Here is a 25364-nt window from a genome sequence, read left to right as displayed (position 1 = left end):
TGCAAAATTATATATATATATATATATATATATATATATATATATATATATATATATATATGTGTGTGTGTGTGTGTGTGTGTGTGTGTGTGTGTGTGTGTGTGTGTGTGTGTATATGGTAAGAAAAGCGGCAGTTGACTCCAAATAACGAAACGTTTCATGTCATCCACATGGGTACCGGAAGGAAGCAGCCAAATTTTGGTTACACCATAAATCACACAAATGTAAAAGCTGTGAATTCAGTCAAATACTTACGGATCACAGTTACGAATAATTTAACTTGAAAAGAACTCATAGGTAATGCTGTGAGTAAAGCAAACAAAAAACTACGATTTATTGGCAGTAAGCTGAGGAAATGCAACATGTCTACTAAAGAGACTGCCTACACTACACTTGTCCGTCCTCTTCTGTAATACTGGTGTGCAATGTGGATAAGGGAGAGAGCGCTGCTGGTATGATACATGAATTGGGGTGGCAATCATTAAAGCAAAGGCGTTTTCGTAGCGGCAGGATTTTCTCCTGATATTTCAAACACCCACTTCTTCCACATAGCACGAAAAATTTTTTCTGGTGCCAACCTACATTGGGAGATACGATCATCAGTATAAAATAAGGGAAAACAGAGCTCTCACAGAAAGATATGTGTTCGTTTCTCCCACGCTCTGTCCGAGAGTGGAGTGATACCTTGAAGGCAGTTCGTTCAATCCTCTGGTAGCACTTAAAGCAATCATGTAAATGTAGGTGTAGATTGGAGTACATTGGTATCGTGCACGAACCGACTGCCTTGTGAAGATATGTTTAACGTTTAATATTTGTTCTCTGTTCTGTCCCAAAAAGCATTATTGTGTATGTCCAATATTTCGCGAATTGCGTTATTACGTCAAACCTTCTTTAAAGTACCAAAGTAATAGAATTGGGTTGCTATATTTAGAGATGTAACCTAGTCACACATCTTGCCCCAGGCCCTGTCGTGGCTCTCAGCGGCCTGCTGCTGGAAGCCCGTTGGCTTATGTCGACGTGCTGCACTGCATGAGATTTAAGTCCAGAACGGGCAGGCCAGTTATTTCGCTAAAAGTCTTTCCTTTTTAAGAGCTCCCCCAAGTGCGCTGCTCGATGCAGTCGGACACCGTCATCGATAGCAACAAAGTCAGGACAGTACGCACCCCTCGGAAGACGCATCATGGGAAAGGAGTACCATGTCGCAAGAAACGTTGACCAGAGAAGGTACTATGTTCTAAGACTAGAGATCAATAGGCCCATGCAAAATTAAGCCTCCTCTACCATAACAAAAAAAATGGCTCTGAGCACTATGGCACTTAACATCTATGGCCATCAGTCCCCTACAACTTAGAACTACTTAAACCAAACTAACCTAAGGACATCACATAACACCCAGTCATCACGAGGCAGAGAAAATCCCTGACCCCGTCGGGAATCAAACCCGGGAACCCGGGCGCGGGATAAACCATAACACCTGGACCACCAAAATGATCATGTTCGACAGTGCTGGACACACTTCAGTATGGCGATAGCGTGTATTGCCGTCCATGGTGTGCACAAACTCACCATATCCCGCCGTTTGCAATATTATGGGGACCATAATGAACTGCGGCGTGTTTGGTATAGTTATTGGCTGAGTAGGTCATTCCTGTTCGTCTCATAGCGTATTTCTTCAGGTTACTACACTGCGTTATACTGTAGCTGTTTTTTTCCGCGTATGGCCCACGGTTCATCGAGCAATGTGATTCCTTCGCATTGACACATCATGCGAAAGTACGGCGTTCAAGGTACCTTGCGTTGCCTACTGGGCGTTCTAGCGCGACGCTGCTAGAATTTCTTAGCATCGCGTGCGCTATTGACGCAGAGCCGGAAATTGATAAGGGACTCGGCTCGCCACTGGCGGACGGAAGTTGCCGTCTTGCAATCATCGGTGTGTATTGTGTGTATTGAACTGGGGACCTAGAATAGAAGGAGAGGCTTCGTCCCCCCCGTAGCCCTCAGTGGTGCACAACCCCACAATAGGCCACAGCAATCCACCCACCCCACCGCCGCCCCACACCGAACACAGGGTTACTGTGCGGTTCGGTCCCCAGTTGACACCCCCTCCCGGGAACATCTCATACCGGACGAGTGTAGCCCCAAATGTTTGTGTGGTGGAGCAAATCTGGTGTACGCGTACGTGGAGACGGTGTTTGCCAACATAGTGGTGTTTCTGAGGCGGAATAATGGGAACCAGCACGCGCGAGGCAGATGGGAAACCGCAAGAGGCTGACTGGCACACCGGACCTCGACACAAATCCGCTGGCCGGATTCGTGCTGGGGACTTGCTCGCCTTCCTGCTCAGGAAGCAGCGCGTTAGACCGCGTGCCTAGCTGGGGGGGGGGGGGGGGGGGATCACCGGTGTGCATGTATAATTGTTTAATAGCAGAAAATAAACAACAGAAGCGAACTAAAAAGAAACCAAAACGCATGTGAATTCAAAGAGTAACAGAATCTGTTTTGGACCATTATACAGATTACATACTTCCATCTCATTGGTTGTTGTTGTTGTTGTGGTCTTCAGTCCTGAGACTGGTTTGATGCAGCCCTCCATGCTACTCTATCCTGTGCAAGCTTTTTCATCTCCCAGTACCTACTGCAACCTACATCCTTCTGAATCTGCTTAGTGTATTCATCTCTTGGTCTCCCTCTACGATTTTTACCCTCCACGCTGCACTCCAATACTAAATTGGTGATCCCTTGATGCCTCAGAACATGTCCTACCAACCGATCCCTTCTTCTGGTCAAATTGTGCCACAAACTTCTCTTCTCCCCAATCCTATTCAATACTTCCTCATTAGTTATGTGATCTACCCATCTAATCTTCAGCATTCTTCTGTAGCACCACATTTCAAAAGCTTCTATTCTCTTCTTGTCCAAACTATTTATCGTCCATGTTTCACTTCCATACATGGCTACACTCCATACAAATACTTTCAGAAACGACTTCCTGACACTTCTCTTCTTCAGAAACGCTTTCCTTGCCATTGCCAGCCTACATTTTATATCCTCTCTACTTCGACCATCATCAGTTATTTTGCTCCCCAAATAGCAAAACTCCTTTACTACTTTAAGTCCCTCATTTCCTAATCTAATTCCCTCAGCAACACCCGACTTAATTAGACTACATTTCATTATCCTTGTTTTGCTTTTGTTGATGTTCATCTTATATCCTCCTTTCAAGACACTGTCCATTCCATTCAACTGCTCTTCCAAGTCCTTTGCTGTCTCTGACAGAATTACAATGTCATCGGCGAACCTCAAAGTTTTTATTTCTTCTCCATGAATTTTAATACCTACTCCGAATTTTTCTTTTGTTTCCTTTACTGCTTGCTCAATATACAGATTGAACAACATCGGGGAGAGGCTACAACCCTGTCTCACTCCCTTCCCAACCACTGCTTCCCTTTCATGTCCCTCGACTCTTATAACTGCCATCTGGTTTCTGTACAAATTGTAAATAGCCTTTCGCTCCCTGTATTTTACCCCTGCCACCTTTAGAATTTGAAAGAGAGTATTCCAGTCAACATTGTCAAAAGCTTTCTCTAAGTCTACAAATGCTAGAAACGTAGGTTTGCCTTTCCTTAATCTTTCTTCTAAGATAAGTCGTAAGGTCAGTATTGCCTCACGTGTTCCAGTGTTTCTACTGAATCCAAACTGATCTTCCCCGAGGTTGGCTTCTACTAGTTTTTCCATTCGTCTGTAAAGAATTCGTGTTAGTATTTTGCAGCTGTGACTTATTAAACTGATAGTTCGGTAATTTTCACATCTGTCAACACCTGCTTTCTTTGGGATTGGAATTACTATATACTTCTTGAAGTCTGAGGGTATTTCGCCTGTTTCATACATCTTGCTCACCAGATGGTAGAGTTTTGTCAGGACTGGCTCTCCCACGGCCGTCAGTAGTTCCAATGGAATATTGTCTACTCCGGGGGCCTTGTTTCGACTCTGGTCTTTCAGTGCTCTGTCAAACTCTTCACGCAGTATCATATCTCCCATTTCATCTTCATCTACATCCTCTTCCATTTCCATAATATTGTCCTCAAGTACATCGCCCTTGTATAGACCCTCTATATACTCCTTCCACCTTTCTGCTTTCCCTTCTTTGCTTAGAACTGGGTTTCCATCTGAGCTCTTGATATTCATACAAGTCGTTCTCTTATCTCCAAAGGGCTCTTTAATTTTCCTGTAGGCGGTATCTATCTTACCTCTAGTGAGATAGGCCTCTACATCCTTACATTTGTCCTCTAGCCATCCCTGCTTAGCCATTTTGCACTTCCTGTCGATCTCATTTTTGAGACGTTTGTATTCCTTTTTGCCTGTTTCATTTACTGCATTTTTATATTTTCTCCTTTCATCAATTAAATTCAATATTTCTTCTGTTACCCAAGGATTTCTACTAGCCCTCGTCTTTTTACCTACTTGATCCTCTGCTGCCTTCACTACTTCATCCCTCAAAGTTACCCATTCTTCTTCTACTGTATTTATTTCCCCCATTCCTGTCAGTTGCTCCCTTATGCTCTCCCTGAATCTCTGTACAACCTCTGGTTCTTTTAGTTTATCCAGGTCCCATCTCCTTAAATTCCCACCTTTTTGCAGTTTCTTCAGTTTTAATCTACAGGTCATAACCAATAGATTGTGGTCAGAGTCCACATCTGCCCCTGGAAATGTCTTACAATTTAAAACCTGGTTCCTAAATCTCTGTCTTACCATTATATAATCTATCTGATACCTTTTAGTATCTCCAGGGTTCTTCCATGTATACAACCTTCTTTCATGATTCTTAAACCAAGTGTGAGTTATGATTATGTTGTGCTCTGTGCAAAATTCTACCAGGCGGCTTCCTCTTTCATTTCTGTCCCCCAATCCATATTCACGTACTATGTTTCCTTCTCTCCCTTTTCCTACACTCGAATTCCAGTCACCCATGACTATTAAATTTTCGTCTCCCTTCACAATCTGAATAATTTCTTTTATTTCATCATACATTTCTTCAATTTCTTCGTCATCTGCAGAGCTAGTTGGCATATAAACTTGTACTACTGTAGTAGGTGTGGGCTTCGTATCTATCTTGGCCACAATAATGCGTTCACTATGCTGTTTGTAGTAGCTTTCCCGCATTCCTATTTTCCTATTCATTATTAAACCTACTCCTGCATTACCCCTATTTGATTTTGTGTTTATAACCCTGTAGTCACCTGACCAGAAGTCTTGTTCCTCCTGCCACCGAACTTCACTAATTCCCACTATATCTAACTTCAACCTATCCATTTCCCTTTTTAAATTTTCTAACCTACCTGCCCGATTAAGGGATCTGACATTCCACGCTCCGATCCGTAGAACGCCAGTTTTCTTTCTCCTGATAACGACATCCTCTTGAGTAGTCCCCGCCCGGAGATCCGAATGGGGGACTATTTTACCTCCGGAATATTTTACCCAAGAGGACGCCATCATCATGTAATCATACAGTAAAGCTGCATGCCCTCGGGAAAAATTACGGCTGTAGTTTCCCCTTGCTTTCAGCCGTTCGCAGTACCAGCACAGCAAGACCGTTTTGGTTATTGTTACAAGGCCAGATCAGTCAATCATCCAGACTGTTGCCCTTGCAACTACTGAAAAGGCTGCTGCCCCTCTTCAGGAACCACACGTTTGTCTGGCCTCTCAACAGATACCCCTCCGTTGTGGTTGCACCTACGGTACGGCTATCTGTATCACTGAGGCACGCAAGCCTCCCCACCAACGGCAAGGTCCATGGTTCATGGGGGTGGATCTCATTGGTAGTGGAAGAAAACATTTTAGTACCATTCTCGCAGGCGAATATGATTAATTGTTTTTATATAATAGTTAACAGTTCATCTGCATGATCACACATACACACTTTCACCTGTCCATGTTAGCAAAATTTTTCTGCCTGACTCATGTAGTACTATCACCGTCAGAGGGTGGTACGGGACTACAAGTCCCACCGCCACACCTTCAAAGTAAATTGCAGTGACGCAGTCACTGCCCTGTGGAAATTTACTGCCTCACCAACACAGTTAGACCGTAATAGACCGGTGATGCTGTATTGTAACATATGACCCCGGACTACAAGTCCTCTGCATGATTACATGTGATGCTATAATGAATTGGTATATCCAGGAAGTGGATGCTGAAGCTCCTGTTGAGCAAAGTTCTCAGGTGGGGACTGCATGCCCCAGTAGATGATTATACGCAGTAACGCGTAGCGGCTCGTTGAGGATGTGGATGCCTTGCAGGGCGCTGTATGTGTGTTACGCCACGCTGAGACTACACTTCCACGCTAATGGCATCGACATCTGGCTCCCGCAACTATTCTAGAGGAATCGAATACTTTCCCACCCTACCTGCCCATATTGGGCTAACTTTTTCTGCCTGACTGATGTACTGCCACCGTTAGAGGATGGTACGGGACACCAAGTACCACCGCCACAGCGTCACTGCCGTGTGGATAGATTTACTGCCTCATCAACACAGACCGCAAAATACTGGTGATGCTCTATTGTAACGTATCACAAAAAAAGGAAAAGTTATTATAGTGTGGCACACGATCTTATATAAAAGTAAGTTAAGGGTCAATTCTACCACATACCTCATTACACAGATTGTATCATACAAAAGTACGTTGTAGCTCAATTCCACCGTATACTTCATAACGCAGATTGTACCACCATTTGCTAGACATGCAGCCCACCCACACACTGCACCCATTAGGCCCCGTGGCAAATCGCAACCATCACAGGGCAATTATTGCCCTTGAGTAGGTAATTCATGCTTCTTCACCGTAGATATTGGGAAACTGAAACGTCTAACTGCTTGGAGACAAATGAAGCAATGCGATGTAATGCTTCGAAACGCTGTTTGTCTATAGTGTCTACTATATAAATATTGCCATATAAACACCAATGACGTGCTAGAGCGCCAATTATATCGCAGAAAGTATGAGACGTTCAGTCAGGTGCCTTGGCAGTTTCGTATTTCCTACACCAAATGCGCTGCTTTTGTGTTATGTGACTTTCACACATTCCAATTGGCTGAGGACAGACGTTTCTATGCTTGAAGTAAATGATTTTGCCAGTCTCGTTTTCCTGCAGTCTAGTGCCTAATTTGGATAGGTTTTATGAGTGATAATCTGCATGTGCTCTTGAAAAGGCATAAGATGAGAGATAATTTATTGAGATAACGTTCGGGAAAGCGAGGCACTGAATTACTCGTAAGAAAATGAAACCGTAAGGTCTTCGTACTTTATCCTCATTTATTTAGTGACTGGTAACATAACAATAGGGACACGAATTTGTTTGCACCATTTTTGCCAGCAGGTTTTTCACTTTCCGAACGATTCTGTTCGTCGGATCGCTTTTTAACGTGCGATATACATGATCAGCTAGTAGTTGTTCCATCTTCCTGTGATAATCCACAATCAACAACAGTAGCATTCCCCTTATTAGATTTTGTTACAACGACGCTTTCGTTTTTCACTAGTTCAATAAGAGATTTCCTTTCCTGCGCCGATATGTTGCTTTTCGGAGGTTTCGATTTCCATAGAGCTTTCGAAACATCTTGTCTTTCTTCTTCGGCCTGCACCTTCGGAAGACGAAACAAGGATGCTTCGACGGCACTTACGATTTCTCCAACAGATATTCTCTTCGGTGTAGTTGCGAAATTCTGACCTTTGTCCAGAACTGAAACAGCTGCTTCATCGAGTACTTCTGACGAGAGATTCACTACTATTCGCTTCGGATCCACAGTACTGTCTTTCTTCTGAACTGTAACCGCTAGCTTCTCGGACTTCTCTTTTTGTTACATAGCACTGAAATCCGAAAACACTGTTGAATGATCAAACGTTATTCTGTCCACTTTATCCCAGTCCTGGGTTGAGAGAGTTGCCGCCAGTGAAAAATGCACATAAATTAAAACGGAGCTAACATAATTCAAGTCTCTGCGTATTTGCTGAGCACTTGCAACAGGCAGCTACAGACTTCTCCTCCCAGCAGGACACTTTATTTCACCAAACAGGTGTTTTCAATCTGATGCGTTGATGGGTGTTGGACGCAATGCTCACGACAATTTTCACTGAATGAGCATATCGATACTGGATTGTAACAGAAACCTTTTTGATCGCTCCCTTGTACATTTAACGTAACACTTGTACCAGCTAGACTGTAGAAAACTGTGAGAATTCGACAGGTGTGAATGTTGTGTATTTGGATGTTTATAAGCGTGTTTGGAATGCAATTTTGCCGCCAGATTAAAGATAAGTAGCTGGAGAACATTAGTAAGAAAGTAAAAGATATAAAATAATACTGCTACAGATTGTAATGCCACAACAAAGCATAGCCAAGGCGCAGCAGTTGAATAAGTGAACGCTCATGCCATCTGTTGGATAGTTGCGCAAACAAAAGCACAGGTGCTTCCGTCTGGCGGCAGTCAAATGAAATAGCGCTACGAGTAAGACAGTATCTGAATAGTGCTGCGCTCGGACGACGAAATACAGAAGCGTTAAACTAGGATATTATTATTACGTATAGTAAAAATATTAAGTTAATATTAGTTTAACATATAGATAATGACTGTAATTGAATACGGTAATGTTATGGTATGTCCATTTGTAAATAGAGACCTTGGCATAGTGTAAATTAATGTTTAAATGTGAGGGAAATCCCCGAGAATGCGGACAATGCAGGTTGGCGCGTGAATTTGGCAGTAGAGAGAGATGTGTTCTGGAACTGTTCAGATGCAGAACAGAGATTACGGGGCGCGAAAGTGACGTTTTTAGTACAGTATGGTAACGTTGCCTATAGATAGTTAAAAGTGAGCTTACAACAAACTTGAACAGGATTTATGGTGTGTCAGCATGTCAAATGGACAATAAGGCTTGCAGGATGCAACATTTCGACGGAGACGGCTTGTGAGCGATAGTGTTATTGTTCCCGCTGAAAAAGCACATGGCTCGCCCTGTGAAAGTCTGCGTAATTTACGACGGACTGCAACGACCAGCAGCAAGGTATGAAGTGACCGGTGTCTGCAGCTATTGTTGCAATGTGATCTTACTACCATATGAGATCCATTGATGAGCTCACGCCAGCACAAGCAACGAACTAGTAGTTATCGTACGACAGTGTTTTTATGAACAGTGCATTTTATACCGCCGCCATAACAAGTAAATTTATCCGTAGCAAGCCAGTTTATGTATTTATCACGTCAAGTTCTCTACAGAGTAATGCCTGTGTGAAATAATAAGTTTGTGATTCAAAGTGCATTCCATGAGTGTCATCAATTATTTACAGAAAATAGTTCATTATTTTTCCAAATCCAAGACTGTGTGTGCAGCAATACCAGTAAAAAGGCTATATTACGTGAGTATTGGCGTATTAATGCTACAAGAGGATATAATCGGAGTTAACGCCGAAAATTTCCAACAAACGCCGGATTATACAACTGACAGAAGACGCCAGGTACTGTGCCACATTGATTACAGTTCAGCTCGATGTGGTGGCTTTTCAGTACATTATCAACGTAAAAACTCATTCAGTTTCATTAGAACAAAATGATTCTAAAGTAATGTTTTTAACATCTCTAGTAACCATCAGTTCTATAGTGTTCATTGATTATTCAATTAAAGAAGTTATTATCACCACAGTACTCATTGTACCTTCAGTACAATGCAAATTCAGTAACATTAAAATCATTAATTACAGTTGGTGTAAATCAATCTAATTTACAGCAAGTTCAAATGTTTATCATATGTGTGTGTATATTGTGTTACGTAAATGTAGTTCCACTGCTAAGCGTGATTAACGTACACCAGTTAGTGCATTCTGTTCAGTCACTTCAAAGAGGTTATTTTTGTTAATGAAAGTCAGAATTCATTTAACATTCGATTTCTTGCACGCCATCGCCAATATTTATTCAGTAATTCCGTGTAGTAGTCTGAACTACATAGCAAAGCTATTCAGGCTTATTACACGCGATAGCCGCTTTCCAGACGTCCGATGCCGCATGGTCTAAAAATATTACAGCACATTCGGATAGTGGCATCGCAAGATATACTGTAATTAATATCCTAAGAAACTTGGGAATATATCGGTTTCATTCATCTTCAATATTTATGTACTCATTTTGAAAGAAACGTTTCACTTATTTACTGAGGTCGAAGGCAACTTACTACGTCCTGAACTGAGAGGGATAGCGAGGTTCTTCTCGGTCCTCTGCTGTTGAATACGCCAAGGCTGAGCTGTAGCGCCGTTGGCCGGTCGCCATTGTAGCCGGGTGTTGAATGATGCGCTCGAGAGGTGCCTGGCAGCGGAAGTGCGAGCGGACGACACGAGGCAAGGGCTGTGGGAGGTGCATCCCCCTCCCCCTCCCCCCCCCCTCCCAGCCCTCTGCTGGTAGCGGTAATGGCGTCATACGGCGCGGGACCGGCCGGCCGCGCATCATCCATCTTCTACAAGTCAACGCTTTGTCTCCGCGGCCTCAACTAATAAATCTTCTACCGGACGATCCATTCTCCCACGCTCACGTTCACGCCCCCCCGCCCTTCAGTCCACCGACCTGCTCCGCATTTGTATGGGGGTGGCGACCACTGGGTGGGCCACGAGGCACACAGGCACCTCGCTGCCTCTCTGTTCGTCCACTGCCTCAGCGAGAGCTGGTATTAGAAGAACTCCCGAATGTCTTGCCTGCTGTCAACGTGATATCTTTCTCCTTGTGGTGACCGTGGAGAATAAAGGCCGATTCACACCAGACGTCAATACAGCCGAAGGAAAGGCCACGTCACCTTTATATTGCAGCAAATTAACATTATTTGGCTCGGACAAGTACCGAACGGTAGAAGCGAGGTAATATGATACTATCCCTAACACAAAACGCGTAAAGAAGGTATCAGAATTAAGTAACTAATAACAATAAAACTTAAAAATTCAATGAAATCGGACTTACTTTCGCATCTGGTTGCTGTGAAATCAGATATAACCTGGTATGATCGTTTTATGTATCAACCATTTATCGTTGTCATGATTTTCTTCTGTCTTTATTGTTCAACTGTCTTCTCGTGTACGTTCTGATCTCTTCATAAATCATTCCGAACAATGAGCCTATATAGGGGAACTCGGGGCAGAACGGGATAGCGGGGCACAATGGGAAATAGTTCTTTTCTAGACTGGACAGTGTTGTAACCTGTTTTAAGGGCATGAACTATTTCTCCGAATGGAAACGAAGTGAGGGCAGCCATTCTGATTTAATTTGAAGTGCGAGACCTAAGTGAATTGTTGTCCGTCACGTTACCGCTTGCATTGTTCTAACGTTTGGTGAATTTCAACGCCAGGTAAGCTGTTAATTGTTGATTGTATACCCCAAAATGACACATTCCCTTAAAGTGCATGGCATTTGTTGTACTTTAGTTATTTAACGCGTTTAAATACGTCAGTTATTACACTCCATAAAAGTTGTTAACCTCAAAAGTGATCTTGGGGCGGAACGGGACGGGGCAGAGTGGGATAGTGTCCCGTACTGCCCCGTCATATTTTGATGCAAGTAGAAAGCAAACCCAGCCTGGATGTTCATGGATGCTAGACTCTCCCAACCAGCTATGTTCGCCGAACAACTCAGCTTTCCAGATATCGCCCGAGGCTGTCATTCCAATCACACCGATCTGTCCAAATACTCGGCGGACTACAAAACGAAAAGGAAAACCGTCGTATTAACATATTCTCCTTATAAGAAGGAAATGCAGAATCCTGTCACACGTAAAGTGGGCCTACAGTAAGGAGGAGGGTGCACAAATACAAGGAATGTCAGGACAGAGACATCAGGTGCAATGCAACTTAAGGCAAAAATATCAAATTGTGCACCCAAAAAGCCAAAACAGAAGACATCAAAGGCCTTAATGAAAATAAAAGGAAGAAGATGATGGACAAGAGAGAATCGGAGATATAGGATGCTGAGTGTCTCTACTGTGGGGACTTCGTTTCTAATGGGTAGCATGCCAGAGTAGGCACACAATTCATGTGCTGGCATAGTGAAAATGAAGGGTAAATACTGATTAGTGACTATTGTCGAAAGGGCTAGTAGTTAGTGGTTTGGTGGCTATTAAGCATTATACATTTTTCAAAATTACATTAAAATATTTTCTTGTTTTGAAGAATGACTTTTTAATTGTTTAAATTACACTTTCTTAAGTCTGAATTGCCTGTTATACAACATTTTGTCATAGTTTAATACGATATTCGTAATTCAAATTCAACGTTTGTGCGATAATTTAACAAAAATACCCTTATCCCGTTCTGCCCCGTGGGTGGGGCGGAACGGGAAATATGCAAGACTTTCTTTGAAAAATTGAAAATAATGCAAGTGATTTTAAAATAAGGTACATTAGGTTACACTACAAGGTGTTTTTTTGTCATTTTAAGAAGTGTTTCATTGTGATCCCTAATTTTATAGAAATTGTTAAACATTAAGTATCCCGTTCCGCCCCGAATTCCCCTATTCTAAAATGAAATGTAATTCATATGGTAGCTTCGAATTACGTTTATTGAACAGTTATTCATATCCTGCGTAAACAACTAACTCCCATTCACTTTCATAATGAGTCGTTGTACGAGTACGCTTTGAATGCGCTGGTGCAAACTCGTCATTATGTCACTATTATCACTACTTTCCAAATAGCTTCTCGTTGATCTACCGCTTGCGGTTCTTCACAGTTTGATTAACTGAAAGACATATCCATGACTTCATTTTCATGGATGGAAGCAAAGTCAGCAAGCTTCTGTAAATCCCCCTCATTATCACCACGAACCACTTTCTTTGCCATATTGGTTGTTCCATAATATCAGCTACATGTGACCCACGCGGTCTGTACTTCGTTTTATAAAACATTTAAGAGCCATCTAGCAGCTATAAACTGAGTTCCATGCATTCATATACTGAAGCGTGCATCCGTGACCTGTGCTCGTCTTACGATTTAAATACCACCCATAGTATCTTCTTGGCACTACGACTCGTTGTTCGAAGCGATCGGGTTAACTGAGAAAGATAACTTCACAGCCGGTATTTTTGATAGAGTTCATGTTGTGAACTACTGAGAAGTGGAACAAGAAGAAAACCATCGTCTAAACATTTCAAAACATCGACATTTAATTCCTAGCAAATATATAGTGCGGGAAAACAATTTGACCACAACTGAGTGACAGAAACGCAGTATTTAACGAAGGATTTAGAGTATGTGAACTAGGATTCGCAGCTGCATATTTACGGTACTACATGCATGAATATTAATCTCAAGTCTGTAAATTGTTTATGTTTGCCATATGTAAACACACTGCACTCTATTCGCAGTCTCTATAGATGGGACTGATGTGCAATATAGAACGTAGGTTTTCAGTACCCTTTCATCATATTCGGTACTTACGGACTGTGGTCCCATTGCAGTAGGTACCAACAAATGAGTGAGTGTTGTAAAGCAGCAACATGGAATGTAGTATCACCTGGAATGAGCTAAGTGACACGCACTTAGCCATTGATGTTGGTCAAGACAATGGATAGGGCGGCTCATAGGATTTACGAGGAATGTTATTCATATCGTAGACTGCCCAGAAAAATACTTTTGTGTCAGATGACAGACGAATGACCTTTTCGGGTTGATAAGCATGATACAGGCAAGGGGTGCACTATTCGTACTCTTAAGTCTCATGAAGATGCGTAACATGGCGTAGGTCGAGATCCAACGTCAAGTACCAGACGAATCGCTCATGAACTTGGGGCGTCCATGCACCACTTCTGGAATGTGGTTCATGATATTGGTCTACGGTCTTTCCAGCCATAAAAGGTATGAGGTTTAGGTCCGGACAACTTCCCTAGGCGTTTGCGATTTGACAGGTTCCTACAAGAAGCGTAACAATCGCATTTCCCTGAACGTATGTTGAGACTAGGCCCATGAAGGCATTATCAGTTTACCTAACAACCACATTTGGACGCTACAGAATAACGATACAACGTACATCCACAGTCGCCAATAGCTATTCGCTGTAAACTCGAGGGCGGGAATTGTGAATGACTCGCTAATTAGCCCGTACATGTTACATCTGAGCTTGAATGCCCACAACTAGTATTACCTGCACTCTCGAAGGCTGCACCGTGTGGAGCGTGGCAAAACCTTTGGTACCAACACGACGAGGCAACTCTACATTTTGCACATGCCGAACGAGATGGAATTTACTGGCAGAGGGATAGAAAGCAGTGGATCAATGCGGGGGCCTTCTCGTTTGTCAGACTTGAAGCCGCTGGAGATTCTACTTTGGTATACCGTGAAAGACAGCGCACACGTAACACCAGATGAGGATGATCAGAACTTGGTGGCTCGCATTGTGGCAGCAGCAGAAATCAGGCTACTCCCGGTGTATTTCAGGGAACATGCCAATCCCTGCATCGTCGCTATGTTCTATGGCATCATGAAAACGGTAGTCAGTTCGAACACTTGCTCAAACATACTCACGTTGATTAACTGGTAGCGAGTCTCTGTACAACGGCGTACTCATTTTCCAGTACTTGAACTTTTTAGGACTACCTGTAGCATGAAAGAAGGACATGTGATTGTTTCCGTTTCTACACAAGAGATGTATGGTACGTCAGGTAAGTACGATACATGTGTGTGTGATTCTTTAAGTTTTTCTTGTTCTCATCGCCACGATTAGTTGGCCCAAACCTTTTGCTTAAGTATTTTCTGTCAACCATTTTCCATTCTGAATAAAGACATGCGTGTGTCATACTTCAATTACGTTTATGTAGCGCCGAATGTATGAAACTGTGAATCCTAGTTCCATTACTCAAATTTCTTCGTTTGATTCTGCATTTCTACTCTACACTATTGGTCAAATTGTTTTACCGCGATCTGTATATACCAAACAATATTTACAAGGCAAAACACAGATCCTTTATTTTGTTACTTCCTTTTGCAAGTACAAAATAACGGTAAAATAAAGGTTATTAATGAAATTTCCTTCATTCGGCCTTTTCTCTGTGTAGGTAACGTGAAACCTAAAGCACGTTTCGCCTCCTGATATCTGATCTTGTAGAAGAACACAGGCGCTAGAAACATCCAAGTCGTCATGGAGCATTTGCATGTCACGAAAACAAAGCAAAACACACAACGGTTCAGAAGTACCTCCGGGGTTACTGAAGACGATTGCGTGAGAACTACAAGTCATACGGAAATTAGACGCGTATCTGTGGATGGAACATCTTGCCATATTACAGGTTCTCAATTTGGGCAATGTTTGTGGCTCACCGAGCGCCAGTACGTGAGATCTGTTTACTGAGTTGGCTGTGTGCAGGTGTGAACTAATTAGATGCGACACCATGTAGCGGATGTTATGCCTACATGTTTAACATGCCTGGCCACTAGCACGACAATGCCAAGGCGTGTATTACGAACAGAAATTTGGCGAGGCTCTCTAACCACTGACATGTGACATTTGCCTGTATATCTTGTAGTTCACGTGTAGTTGCATTCTCAATCCCTGAACTAAAATAAAAACCAAGAAGAAGCAATAACACGAGTGAGCGCTGTGAAAATAGATTAACTTGCAAATGAAAGTAAACGATAACGCCTCCCAACGTCACAACAAATTTCTTCCCGAAAAAAACCTGACGTTGACATCCTAATCCATTGACAGGCCCCACAATGCCGTCATTTGAAATATATTATGGAATGTCTTGACGCTCCGTTCCGTCCCTTTCTGTACCGTCAAGTGTTAATCAACATTTAGCGTTACGTTGCCAGTGAACTTGCTGGGCAAAATTCTAGAAGCAACTGTGAGTGAGAATACTTTATTGGTGATAAAGAAAGCGTTTGATGTCGCACATACTACTGTTGTGCTTTCACTTCACTTAAAGCTCATCATACATTAAGGTGATAAAACTCATAGGACAGCGATATGCAAATACACTGAAGCGCCAAAGAAACTGATATAGGCATGCACATTCAAATACAGAGATATGTAAACAGACAGAACACGGCGCTGCGGTCGGCGACGCTTATATAAGACAACGAGTGTCTGGTGCAGTTGTAACATCGGTTACTGCTGCAAGAATGGCAGGTTATCAAGATTTATGCGAATTTGAACGGGGTATTATAGTCGACCCACGAGCGATGGGACACAACATCTCCGAGGTAGTGATGAAGTGGGGACTTCACTGTACGACCATTTTACGTGTATACCGTGAATACGAGGAATCCGGTAAAACATCGAATCTCCGACATCGCTGTGATCGCAAAAGATTCTGTACGAACGGGACCAACGACAATTGAAGAGAATCCTTCAACGCAACAGAACGACAATCCTTCCGCAAATTGATGCAGATTTCGATGCTGGGCCGTGGACAAGTGTCATCCTGCGAACCATTCAAGAAGACGTCATCAATATGGGCTTTCGAAGCCGAAGCCCCACTCGTGCCCACTCGTGTACCCCTAATGACTACGTGACACAAAGCATTACGCCTCGCCTGGGTCTGTCAACTGTGACATTGGACTATTGATGATTGGAACCGTGTTGCCTGGTCGGATGAGTCTCATTTCAAATTGTATCGAGCGGATGGACGTGTACAGGTATGTAGACAACCTCATGAATCTATGGAACATGCATGTCAGCACCGGACTGGTCAAGCTGGTGGAGACTCTGTAATGGTATCGGGCGTTTGCAGTTGGAGTGATGTGAGGTCCCTGATATGTCTAGATACCACTCTGACCGGTGAAACGTACGTAAACATCCTGTCTGATCACCAGCATCCGTTCATATCCATTGTGTATTACGATGGACTGGGCAATTCCAGCAAGACAATGTGCCAGACCACACGTCCAGAGAGGCTCCAAGAACACTCTTCTGAGTTTAAACACTTCCGTTGGCCACCAAGCACCCAAGGCGTGAACATTACTGAGCATATCTGGATGCCTGGCAACGTGCTCTTCAGAAGAAATCTCCACCATCATGTTCTCTAACGGATTTATGGACAGCCCTGCAGGATACATGATGTCGGTTTCCTCCAGCACTACTTCAGACAGTGGCTGAGTCCATGCCACATCGTGTTGCAGTAAGTCTGTGTGCTAGAAGGCGCCCTACACAATATTAGGCAGCGCATCAGGTACTTTGGCTGTTCAATGTATGTAGACGACGGTAGTATCGTGTACACATGGTGCAAAAGCGCAGAGCATTGCTGATTCAGTCATTTGTGCTCACGTGATCCATGTGAAAAGGTATCTGACGTGATTGTGGGCACACGCGGGAATTAATATACTTTGGGCGTGGAGTTGTAATAGGAGCTAGAAGCTTTGGATGTTCCATTTCGGAAATCGTAGGGAATTCAATATTCCGAGACCCACAGTGCGGCGAAATTTGTCGTTAATGGGCTATGACAGGAGACGTCTCCTACGTCTGCCTTTGCTAGTACTACGACATCGCCTGCAGCACCTCTCCTGTGCTCGTGACCATAGCAGATGGACCCTAGGCAACTGGAAAACGATGGCAGGGTCAGATGAGTCCTGATTTCAGTGGCTAAGAGCTGGTGGTAGGGTTCGAGCGTGTTGCAGTCACCACGAAGCCATAGACCCAAGTTGTCCACATGGCATAGAGCAGGCTGTTGGTGACTGTATAATGGTGTGGACGGTGTTTACATGAAAATGGACTAGATCCTCTAGTCCAGCTGAACCGAACATTGACTGGAAATGGTTATGTTCGGACCATTTGCATTCGTTTTAGGGCTTCGTGTTCCCAAACAATCATGGAATTTTTATGGATGAAAGTGACGATGTCATCGGGCCACTATTGTGCAGGAAATTTCATATCTGTGCACACTCCGCTGCAGAGTGAAAATCTCATTCTGAAAACATCCCCCAGACTAATCCATGTCTCTGCAGTGTCCTTTCTTTCAGGAGTGCTAGTTCAGCAAGGTTCGCAGGAGAGGTTCTGTAAAGTTAGGAAGGTGGGAGGCGAGGTACTGGCAGAAGTAAAGCTGGGAGGGTGGGGTGTGAAACGTACTTGGTAGAGCACTTGCCCATAAAAGGGAAAGGTCCCAAGTTCGAGTCTCGGTCTGGCACACAGTTTTAATCTGCCAGGAAGTTTCATATCTGCGCACACTCTGCTGCAGAGTGAAAATCTCAATCTGGAGATTGATAAGAGTTAGAGGGGCTATTCCAATATCTCAGACCTGAAAGTGTAGTTGTAGCAGCAAGGGCGGAGGGGGTGGGGGAGGGGTAGGTGGTGTGGGACAGTAAGTTAAGTGCCCGTCAATCTGAAAGAAGGATCCTTTCAGTAGAAAAATGGGTTAAGGACCTGTCAATGAGAAGGAAGGATTCTTTTAGCAGAACAGTTTGTCGAGTACCTGTAAATTAAAGGAGAACAATAGGTTAAGTACCTGTCAATCAAAGGAGAACAATAGGTTAAGTACCAGTCAATCAGAGGAGGACAATAGGTTTGCCACCGAGTGCATGCCTGCCTCCTAATGTAGGCCACAAAGACTAACAAAATGTGCTGAAACGAAGATAGTTCCTCTACTCTCGGTATGTTTAATTGTAAGATAATGCACTGGAATCCTGACACTTTTGTGTGGCATCGTAAATCAAATATGGATTGCAAATCCAAAGATAAAAATTCAACATGTAAATCAATGAAACAAAAAAAAAAAGGTGGAGCATAAGAACGCCGATGAACATTGGAAAAAACTTTGTACAAGTTAGTAAATTGCGATGTGCCAAAGAAATGTAATTACTATTATCGCTAGACACTGACTGAGAGAGGAGAATATATATATCTGACTATTTAAATATCGAAGATTTCACAAAACGAACGACTGGCAGAGCTGTCGCCAAGTGTAAGGATTTGTGTTCTTTGTAATTCAAAGATTATGAAATGCTCAATATTTTTGCCATGCAAATTTACTGTGTGATGTGTTGTTGAGCAAATGAATTAATCTGCAAAACCAATATTCAATTTTCATAATGAAATCAATCCCTCTGAAACTTATCCGGTTTCGTGAGAACTGAGTTCTATGGCCCTGTGCAACAAACTGATAAAATTCCCTAAGCAAATAAACAATTAAATTAATTTTCCTTAACTCTAGAGTCGCAATAAATGTAATCTTGGTATTCTGTTCTCTTCACAGTAGGCATACAAAATATTCAGTCTTGGCACAGCGAAGTGCAATGTGGGCTGTAAAGTAGCTTTATACAAATAATATCGGTAGACTGGTTGATAAATTAATAACCTTGCAAATGTTCATCAAAATACTGGATATTGGCTCAGTGCTGTGCAATGCTGCCTGCACTGAAGCTGTTACAAACATTAACGCATTTCTGATTCTGGCACATTAATATTTTTCTGACTCTGATTGAAAAATGATTTCTTTAAAAAATTCATTGGATTTAAATAACTCGACATGGAAGAGGAAGAGGTACTGATAAGGGGATATGCAAAGACCGAATACTTCAAGCTGAAAATGATATTCAAAATAAACTTTCTCCTTCACCATATCTGACATGAGACATTTTACATTAACTTCAAAATCAGTGAACTTCTCAACTGGTCTACAGTTTTCACTTACTGTCGCAATTAAAAACACTTGGATTGTTACATGACAACAGGTGTGACATTGTTGGACAAAACAGATTCCAAAATTTAACTTCTCTGTAACAGGATCACAAATCACACATAATATAACAAATCAGGTGTACCTAATCGCCCTACACATTAAATCCGATGGAAAAATACTTGGTTACTACATTCAAGTGTTAGTACTGTAAAAATTAGTGAATTGCTGCATACTTAAAACTAAATATACAAAACATCATTGCATAACAAATTATTCCAGCTGCTTTACCTTTGAGTTACAGTATCAATTCATCAGTTCATTTTATAAAAATTGTGTTATGCTACGTCCATAGAACAACAATTAAATTCTCACAGCTAGCCACTAGCTTTAAGCCTTACATCCTACCAATAGCAAATTGCAACGATAAACGCCATTGCACTCTGCGCGACCCTACTTACAATCGATTCTGCCACTCAGGAAACATCTTTGGTTCAGCGGTGTCAAAAACACAATCTCTTCCACATATGACAATCGATTCAGGTTATTTTCCATGAATTATATTACAAAATCGGGTTCCACCTACAATTGGACCCCCCAGAATTTAATTAATTTACATAATTGATTCGCACCATCGTCTTACTGCATGGTGTACACACTGTTTGCAGAAAACGTTTCATTCTGAAGGCGAAATTAGAACAATAAATAATGTTATCTTTGCCAATGTAAGTGTAAAAACGTCCTCTGCAGACATAGGCTCAAGGCGCGATCTATTGCTGTCACCTGGGCTGACGGCAGTAGGCGTGAGGCTGCCATAGGGCGGTGGAGCACAAATTGTTCAGGTCTGGACAGGTAGACACGAGCTCTTCAAGGAAATGTTTTCCTAAGGTTTTGCTCTTACTGACGGGCTGTAAAATAAAATAAACTATTTCGGAGCTGCCAAGAGAGTGATTCTGTTACCAGACTGACGAGTTGTAGTTCACCATATTTTGGAAGAATCGTGTCGAATAGCTCAGCTTTCCTTTCGTACTGCGCGTCGTTTACCACTAAGAGTAGTTTAAGTGGAAGACACTTCGGTATCCTACAGTGTTGGCAGTTTGTGGAGATGTTCGTAACGTCATTTTGTTTCGGTGACTATACAAATCAAATTGAATGTACGCAATATGTAGCTGAAGCAACTGGTTAATGGCATATCGATCGAGCAAGAAATGACTGTAACCAACTCCAGAGAGTCATGAAGTCAGAATTCTCATTCCGTGTAGGGCAAAAGTGCTACTACAGAATCGTAGTCCGACCGCATGTGGAGTTATATGGTCGGGGGAGGCTTGATACTAGAGTAGAATCGGTAGGGTCTGGGTCCGATTTCCACTCCTGGCGGATGATTTTAATAGGCAGTGGTAGATCCTCTCACTACACCAAACGATGAACAAATGATTCCTCCGGGGTTCCATATCCACATAAAATGTGATGTATCTCCTTCACCGACTAAACGTTACGTCTGGGAGTTGACAGAGGCTTAAGAGCCAGAATGTAGAAAAACTGTCACCAGTAACCTTTCTTGCGCTAGTATTTTTATATTAGATAAGGAACCAAACGCTATCTAAGGTAACAGGGCACTTATTCTATCTTTTATTTCAGCTTCAGAATATGAATATATCGGTTCTGGTTTCACGGGCTTTGATCCCCTATCAGCGACATAGCGTCGTCGTTGTTTGCTCAAGGTTTCAGACTTCTCACGTTGTTCACAGGAGACGCGTGTCAGGTTTTAAATCATGGTTTGGCACAAATATTTTCATAATTGCTGTCAGGTTTCAGCATGAGCACACTTAACTCTTGACGTAAACGTATTTCGATTCTTAACATCTCATCATTCACTGTGAATAACGATATGTGGCTGTTTCGAATATACAGATCTTTTCGTCATGTCATTTGAAGCATGCCATACCTAACTATTGGTGTAAAACATTTCCACAGTCAACGTGTCTTCGTATGTGTTGAACAACGATACGTGCGGGGTTCGATTCCCTCTCACTACTGTACCCTTGGTCTCGTCACTCCTAGTTTAGACATAAGTAAATCTCTCTTCTGGTGAAAGAAACCTATATGTAATGTCCATTCGTGGCAAGAAAACAGCAGCGATTTGTATCAGGTCCGAATCCAGGGAAAGCAGAAGTTATTAATTCTCTCGCCACTGCAGTTCCAAGCATTTCACTACTGCTGAGAAAATTCGATATATAGAACTTGACTGTGCTTACATAACAATCGGTCGTGTAGGATTCGAATGGCCATCTGACACATACATTACGTCATTTCAGGTTGTTACTTGTCAATCAAACTATGTTTAACATCCTTCGTAGTTAGTTAACATGTACGACAGTTTCTGGATAGTTGTTCCGATGCAGTGAAATATTTTCGTCGCGTAATTTAAAGTTCAGATTTCCTAATTAATACTGCCTACAAATGTATTACATCACGTTTCTTTATGGTTAGTCAGTAGTGACAACTAGTGTTGTTATTTAGTCTCACAACATATGAATAACGTACATTTTTAGTCTCACTTCGTGTTCAATAACAAGTACGATAGCTAGTTTCCGAACTGCACATAGATCAACGTCCGATCATAAAGATAGTGAAATTACTAGTGATTCATTGTAGACGGTGAGGTTTCGATAGAACGCTTCATACTTTTAATCATGGTGTTTGTAAGTGGTTATTTCACTGATTCGTTTGTTCGAATCCAACTGAACAACGGTTAACAGATGGTTGGAACATTCTTAGAGACCAAGAATTCAAGCATGACTGATGTGTCTCCGGTCATTATTTGTGTCAAATATTAACGAGATTCATAACACTGTAGAAATATCACTTCTTGTAATAAATCTGAGTTTACGAGCGTTAAGAGCTATCTCAGGTATTCTCTGGTATTTGTAGTATCGTGGTATTCATTTATGTCTGTAGTTACCGCCATACATAGCAGTACTTCCTGGTGGTAACTTGTTGTACTTATTTTGTATTGTGAGATGACTGTACCAAAACGATATCAGAGGTCCAACAAGACAGTTTCATTATGTGGACTGCATGCAAATCAGGTGAAACGCAATCCAGATCTTTTGAATATTTGAAAACATGTAATACCTCAAAAGGTTTAGCAACAAGATCTACACCTATAGCTATTTGGCAACGAGAGAAAAAAAAAACTCAGCAAAAGCAATACATACATAAGAATATCAAATGCTACGATTATATCTAAAATCGGAGTGGGGAAATGTACAATATCACTATGCGCGTCTGACACTACTAACAATTTTCATGTGTTAAGTCAGGAAATAGCCCAAATACCAAATGTTGAAAGAAACTATCACAAGTCATTTACGAACAAATGTGGCTCACACATTTTTGTTTCTGGACCTTGTACCGTTATTTAATTTCTTATGAGCCGGCATTTGTGGCCGAGGTGTTCTAGTCGCTTCAGTCCGGAACCGCGCTGCTGCTACGGTTGCAGGTTCGAATCCTGCCTCGGGCATGGATGTGTGTGATATCCTTAGGCAGGTTAGGTTTAAGTAGTTCTAAGTCTAGGGGACCGATTACCTCAGATGTTAAGTCCCATAGTGCTCGGAGCCATAATTTATTATAATTTCAATGTAGTTAATACGCATAAATAATATCAATCTTAAAGATATGCGAAATCGTAAGTTTTCTAGAATAGAAGCGGCAACAAAAGAAAAAAATTCTGGTGCATGTTTAAATACTTTTTTGAATTCAAATTTCTGCAGAACTCTCGGCGCTGCTGTATATATCTAAATATTCTTCTTCCGATATTGGATCTCGTCTCCAACTAACATTTCACTGCTTTCCACAATTCACATTCATCTGCTAACAGTATGTATGTGTGGATACACTGTTCTGCCGTCTCAGACAACAGTCGTACTTCCTCTACAAATATGATCTCACAGGGCTTGTAGGAAGTCACAAGACATGAACGTATTTGAAAGTTAAATGCTAGTAATAGGCGTCTTGGCAGTACCTACAGGGCGTTTCAAAAATGACCGGTATATTTGAAACGGCAATAAAAACTAAACGAGCAGCGATAGAAATACACTGTTTGTTGCAATATGCTTGGGACAACAGTACATTTTCAGGCGGACAAACTTTCGAAATTACAGTAGTTACAATTTTCAACAACAGATGGCGCTGCAAGTGATGTGAAAGATATAGAAGACAACGCAGTCTGTGGGTGCGCCATTCTGTACGTCGTCTTTCTGCTGTAAGCGTGTGCTGTTCACAACGTGCAAGTGTGCTGTAGACAACATGGTTTATTCCTTAGAACAGAGGATTTTTCTGGTGTTGGAATTCCACCGCCTAGGACACAGTGTTGTTGCAACAAGACGAAGTTTTCAACGGAGGTTTAATGTAACCAAAGGACCGAAAAGCGATACAATGAAGGATCTGTTTGAAAAATTTCAACGGACTGGGAACGTGACGGATGAATGTGCTGGAAAGGTAGGGCGACTGCGTATGGCAACCACAGAGGGCAACGCACAGCTAGTGCAGCAAGTGATCCAACAGCGGCCTTGGGTTTCCGTTCGCTGTGTTGCAGCTGCGGTCCAAATGACGCCAACGTCCACGTATCGTCTCATGCGCCAGAGTTTACGCCTCTATCCATACAAAATTCAAACGCGGCAACCCCTCAGCGCCACTACCATTGCTGCACGAGGGACATTCGCTAACGATATAGTGCACAGGATTGATGACGGCGATATGCATGTGGGCAGCATTTGGTTTACTGACGAAGCTTATTTTTACCTGGACGGCTTCGTCAATAAACAGAACTAGCGCATGTGGGGAACCGAAAAGCCCCATGTTGCAGTCCCATCGTCTCTGCATCCTCAAAAAGTACTGGTCTGGGCCGCCATTTCTTCCAAAGGAATCATTGGCCCATTTTTCAGATCCGAAACGATTACTGCATCACGCTATCTGGACATTCTTCGTGAATTTGTGGCGGTACAAACTGCCTTAGACGACACTGCGAACACCTCGTGGTTTATGCAAGATGGTGCCCGGCCACATCGCACGGCCGACGTCTTTAATTTCCTGAATGAATATTTCGATGATCGTGTGATTGCTTTGGGCTATCCGAAACATACAGGAGGCGGCGTGGATTGGCCTCCCTATTCGCCAGACAAGAACCCCTGTGACTTCTTTCTGTGGGGACACTTGAAAGACCAGGTGTACCGCCAGAATCCAGAAACAATTGAACATCTCATCTGCATGTGAAGCCATTCCGCCAGACACGTTGTCAAAGGTTTCAGGTAATTTCATTCAGAGACTACGCCATATTATTGCTACGCATGGTGGATATGTGGAAAATATCGTACTATAGAGTTTCCCAGACCGCAGCGCCATCTGTTGTTGAAAATTGTAACTACTGTAATTTCGAAAGTTTGTCTGCCTGAAAATGTACTATTGTCCCAAGCATATTGCAACAAACGGTGTATTTCTATCGCTGCTCGTTTAGTTTTTATTGCCGTTTCAAATATACCAGTCATTTTTGAATCACCCTGTACCTCTTACTGTCATCTTTCTCAAAAGGAAGTGTGTTAACAAAAATTTATCAAATAAGTTAATGTTACAGTTATTAATTAATCTGGAAAGTTATTAAAATTATTTACAGCAAACGGGGGCCAGTTAGGGCACAATTGTTATCCCTTTCAGATATTCACCTCCGGAAGGTGTAT

The sequence above is a fragment of the Schistocerca serialis genome, chromosome 6 (assembly GCF_023864345.2).
Source record: "Schistocerca serialis cubense isolate TAMUIC-IGC-003099 chromosome 6, iqSchSeri2.2, whole genome shotgun sequence".
NCBI classification, from domain to species: Eukaryota; Metazoa; Arthropoda; class Insecta; order Orthoptera; family Acrididae; genus Schistocerca; species Schistocerca serialis.
The sequence above is the reverse complement of the archived record's forward strand: the minus strand, read 5'-3'. Positions refer to the sequence as shown.